Source organism: Populus euphratica, unplaced genomic scaffold, assembly GCF_000495115.2.
Source record: "Populus euphratica unplaced genomic scaffold, PopEup_1.0 scaffold3.1, whole genome shotgun sequence".
Lineage (NCBI taxonomy): Eukaryota > Viridiplantae > Streptophyta > Magnoliopsida > Malpighiales > Salicaceae > Populus > Populus euphratica.
In genome coordinates, this window is record NW_011499847.1 from 4,418,608 (window position 1) to 4,424,436 (window position 5,829).

Sequence of the window (5,829 nt, forward strand, 5' to 3'; positions counted from 1 at the left end):
TGACTATTGATTTTAATCTGGCCACCTATAGTGATAAGGAAATCATCAGAAAATTGACCCTTTTCTTGAAATACCTCATGAATAAGTTAAAATTGTATAATTTATGTAAATTTTAAAATTTAAGAATTAAAATGTATCTGTTATGAAATTTATAGTATATCGTCCATGATGTCTTTTTTATTTTAATCTGTCTTTTTTTAAATTCTATTACTACTTTTGTATAATTTAAATTCTATACATTATTTTTTATTATATCTTTCTGTCAAATTCAATCAGAGATGCAAGCGACGCTTACCGATTGAAACATTTATGATTATGAAATAAATGCAAAATTCAATAAACTACAAAAATAAAAATACTAAAAAATAACGAGGACCAAAACTAAATAATTAGAAAAATTACAGCAAGACAGACAGCTCATTAAAAGAATTCTTCATCTACAATTACCCGCCCACCTCCCCGATCTTTCACTGCGGCCTGTCACTTTTTTATTGGGCTTCCGTTTTCCTTCCTGTTTTGGATCCGTTTTGCCAAGAAGCTTCGAACTACAAGCCCAAAACACCGGGCACAACCACTTCATCTCTCGCGGGCCTATCTCTTGGACCGTTCGTATCAGTGCTTGATGGAGAGGAGCACATAATGTGAGTCGAAGCCCATTCCACAGCCATCTTTCTTTTCAGTCCCATAACTCTACTTGGGCCAGGCAAGGCAGGCACGGTTTCTTATCTAAACTAACAGATACCCATAAACATGTCTAATGGGCCATGTGCATTAAAGCATGCAGGCCCGAAAAAATACATTCGGCTTCGGGTATGGGTAATCCACTTCAGAAATAAAAACTTTATACCCTATTAATACACTTTATTTCCCTAGAAAACATTTAACATATAGGGAGTTGATTGCACAAACTTTCTAACATAGAGAGCTCACATGTCTGGAAGCACAGGATCGTTTAGAAGATGAATAGCTATTCTAATTTGGTATACTTTAATGAAACCGTCTATATGATATTGAAGATATCACGAAGATTGAATTTGAGTGAATTTACAGAATGGATTCCCTTTTAATTAGTTGTTTTGATTCTTTAAAACAATTTAATAGATTTAGTAGATTTTTTAGGTTAGGAGGGTCCAATAATTATATATCAAACCTATCTAATTTTTACAATATGATGATTTGCTATTCATGATTTATTTATAACTATTATTTTTTTTGTTTTGAGGTCAATATGAACGATAGAGTTCGTCCAACAATAAACCTAACGTGAATTAATTATATAGCTATGGCACAAATTAAAGTGTTTTTTTTTTTTTTACAACATCAAGGGTCTATAAATTATTTTTAGGGCATTGGACGCGCGGGGCAAGAATTTTAAATGGAGGGTAAATGATTAAATTAATGGGTCGGTCATCCTGCTCATTGCGATGTAGATCTATATCTGGTGAGTATACTTTAAAAATATATTTTGGACGTGGACGCTTTCGTCCATGTTTTTTTTTAAAAAAATAAAAATAAAAATTACTTATAATAAGCACAATTTTTAGCAATGAAATTATTTTGTTCTGACGGAAAATATTGATTAAAAACAAAAATAATAAAAATACCAATGAATCATGGACCAAGAACATTATTTAAAAATACATAAATTACAGTAGACATAAATAAATTACTTGATTAAATTTGTCGATAAACGTCATCGTCATCGTCATCTATCCACCAAATATCTCTCTACTTGGGATTTGCTCTGCGCACCATCCTCCTCTTTCCAGTGCTTCTTCAACCGGGAAGCTAAGACACTATGTCTCATCCTCAGGCTCATCCACAATCATCACTCCTCGAGGTGCATTTTAAGTAGGATCATCTTCTTGAAAGAAAGCCAAGTTCCCATGGTCATCTTCTTCCACACAGTCAAATACTTAATTTCTCGTTAAATTCAGCAGCCTCTAATACCATGTTGCTTGAGTTCCGACGCATCGTAATATCCAAGCACATCAGCTCTTTACTTACACTTTTCATTTTCCCTGCACACTTGTCAAATGAGTTTAGCATAGGAGGAGGAGACCTCACATGCCCAACTACTGTAGTCCGAATTTTAACAATTAAACCATCCAGTTCTTTCAAACCCTGATCACATGCGTGTATTTATTATCAAAATGTTGGTTTTCCAATCCCTATTTACTTTCTCGAAGACCTATATAATATCAGTACCATCATCGGAGCTTTGCACTATCTACGATAAAAGTCAATTAAAATCTTGTTGATTTCTCAATTTAACTAGCAAGTGTCAACGTTCTGCTCCTTTGTGATAAAGAACTTGCAAAGAGTTTAATATTTTTTTTTAAATTACAATAAAAAATATCAATCCAATCACCCGTGATTAAACACATGTAATTAGCATTTTGAACTGACGTTCAAGTATTGGCTATCGAGCAAATAAACTACGTTGACCCCTCGCTCGTTGCTTGCTTAAGTTTTTCCTTCTTTTTTTAAGTTTCCATTTTTTTTTTTGCAATAGCAAAATGAGAGGGGACTGCAAACCTAGGTCGCATAACTTAACAAAATTTCTAAAACCCTCAAGTCTCAACAAATCTAAAAGGCAGCTCACCGATAATTATCATCCTAGCAGGTGCTTTCCTACGTACGTGCTTTTTAAATATATTTTTTGCATGGGAGCCTGGAAGGATTGTGATTTTAGAGTAAACCAGGAAGCAGACACCAACAGAAGAAAAAAATCGATTTTGAATAAGGGTTTTGTTGTTTTTTTTTCTTTTAATTTATCATGGCTCAAGATCTTCAAAGAAGAAGAAGCAAGAGAAATTTCTACACTTACATCTTGAGAGAATAGAGAACGGGGAGTTCGAGAAGGAATGAATGGTGAGAAATCTAGATTGTGAGAGATCGAGAGATGGGGGCGGCTTCTCTTAGGTCTGTTTGAGAAGCGCGAGAGTTCGGATAGGTCAGGTAGCAAAGAAAAAAATTGGTACTTATAGCTTGGTTGTTTTACATACGATTCATATATACCAGAATATCTATAACATTTGCAAATTTCAAATTAGACCAGGTCAGATACCATGGATGCTGCAGATAACTCGATTTTTATGCTCACCTTCAGCTTTGATTAAGATCACGAAAACTCTTATTGAGTTAACATAGCCACTTGAGAAATATCACTGAAAATAATCTAGTTATATATTTATCTACAAATGAGGTAACCGATATATATAGAGAGAGAGATCTAGGGAGGGAGCGAAGAAAAATAATAGCTAGAAATTAAGCAAATGAAGGCATAAGAAGGCATTCATCGGGCTTGATATTCTAAAAGTTATGGATCATTTTAGTTGCGTAATTAACTATATATTTCTGAGATGGATAGTTAGAAGATTGATGAACAAGATCTTTCCAAGCATTAAGACTTGAATAGACCCTATCAAGAATCCAAGAAAGTTACATGGGGCCAAATTAAGGACCACCCTTAAAGCGGTGTAGTCATAATCCTGCTGCGATGGCAATTGCTAGCTAGCTTCTTTATAAGAGAGTACTGCTCTAATTGCACGGCCCTCACTTTCATCCAACTTTCGTCCAACTAGCCCTCTTCATGTTTACCTCCTCAACTCAATCGCGCGACATGAATAGAATCTTCTGCATCATATATATGCGCACACCCTCTTGAAAGAACCAGGGTTAGCCTGTTCCAAAGACAGCCTCATCGGTTTCGTGTTTTCATGATCATAAGCATGAGTGTCGTTTTATTATCATAAACCAGGTTGGATATTAATTGAAATGATTTTTTTAATGATTTAATTATTTTTTTCATACTAGCTTGATATATTTAGAAGACGTAAACTTTCGTAATCACCATATCGATCAATCCTTAAATTAATGAGCATATAGTCTACAAAAGCATCCATTTGGGATATCATTTAAATAAATTTTTTGATATAGCCACCGGTAAATAATAATGGATTTGTTATAAATCAAGACCCCCAAAAGGCAAAAACAATATCATAATAATAGAAATATACTTAAAATATTTAATTTTTATTTATCTTAGTTTCATCACTTGTCAAAAAAATATTACAGTAAGATAATTTTTGTATTTGATAACGTGTTTAAAGTACTGCTTCTTTATAAAATCCATTTATAATTGAAAAATAGTAAGATAATTTTTTAGAATTATCATCTCAAAAAATGTAAAACATCAATTAATCTTGAAGAAAAAGCAAAAGAATTACCCAAGCACTTGAAAACGCATTATCAAACACAATCTGAAAATTATGAATTTCCCTATTAATCGATCACCGATTTCAAATCAGGATTAATTTCCATACACCATATGTAATTAATAAATTTTAATAATATTCACACGATGATTATATGTGGACAGGCTTGTTGCTCTCAAGTCTCTTGTCACCTTGTGCTTGACAAAGCCTTAACTGGATAAAGATGACCATATATATCTTCCAACCTTTTTCAAGTAGAAAAGGCATAAAGTGGCTGCGAGGCTCATCATATCAGAGATCCTGAGCAGACTTCTTTTCATGAAGGTGCATGCTCATCTCTTCTAGCATTTGGAATTTTGACTGCATCAGAGGTGCACGTGCTTTGGAGCGTAAAGAGGAAGGCTATTGTTAGCATGTCGAGAAGATCATCATGGATTTGGGACCCATAGAAGACCATACTCTTGTACCCGTGATTTCTAAATTATCAACCCAAATCTATCATTTATAAATAAAAGGGTTATTTAGTATGTTATGTTGTTAGATTTTTTCTTTAATTTAAGATTTTAGGTTTACAATGGAAATTTTAATTACATGAAAAAATAATTTTAATTGGAGGATTCAAATATTTTAGAAATAAAAATATTTATTTTTAAATTTTAAATTTGTTAATATTTTTATATCTAATTATTTTTATCATAAAAAATAAAAAGTTGTGAATTATTTGACAGGATGATAATTCAGTATGCATTTATATCATCTAAATCTTGTCTTTTAAATAAAAAATAAAAACTAAAAAATCATTTATTTTAAATGATATTAATATATAGAAGTTAAATATTTTAGTATATCTTACGTATCATATGAAATAATAATTATAATAGATATTTATACTTATAAATATAGAAAAATCATATTTTAGTATGAATAATTATTCTAAAATTTTAAAATTATATATATATATATATATATATATATATGTTTCTTTACCGGACCAGGCAAAAAAGAAAACCATTGTAGCAATAAATTGGATTTCATCTTAATAAAGCACGTGGCAATGCAGAACTATTTGTGTTATTAGTGTGTTATAAATGCATGACAGATTTTTTGATGTTCACATTGCAAGCTGCGAGGAGGTGGTCTGTGCAAGACCACGAGTACTAAAGTATATTGGAATCTAAAATGTTGGCCTATCTTTTTCATAATAAACAAAGGTTGTAGAATAAACATCGACTCCTAAATAAATAATATCATGTACTGAAAAGAAATAAAAACATCCAGAAGGGATGCCTTTGTCTCTAAGGAACGACAATTTTTTCACTGTTCACTGCCGTGTCTAAGATGGAAATGGCCCATCAGACCAATTATTATTCAGTTAGTAAATATAATATATACCCCACTTGATATATATATATATAGAGAGAGAGAGAGAGATTCATCAACCAGTGGTCAGATCATCCTTTACTGAGGTGGGTCTTAACAACCTGGTTGAAGAATTTTTTTTATTATCATTATTATGAGTGTACGGTCAACTTAAGTATATTTTAATTAAATTTATAAATTTATAAATTAATAATTATAGCTTAAGTATATTTTAATTAATTTTATAAAT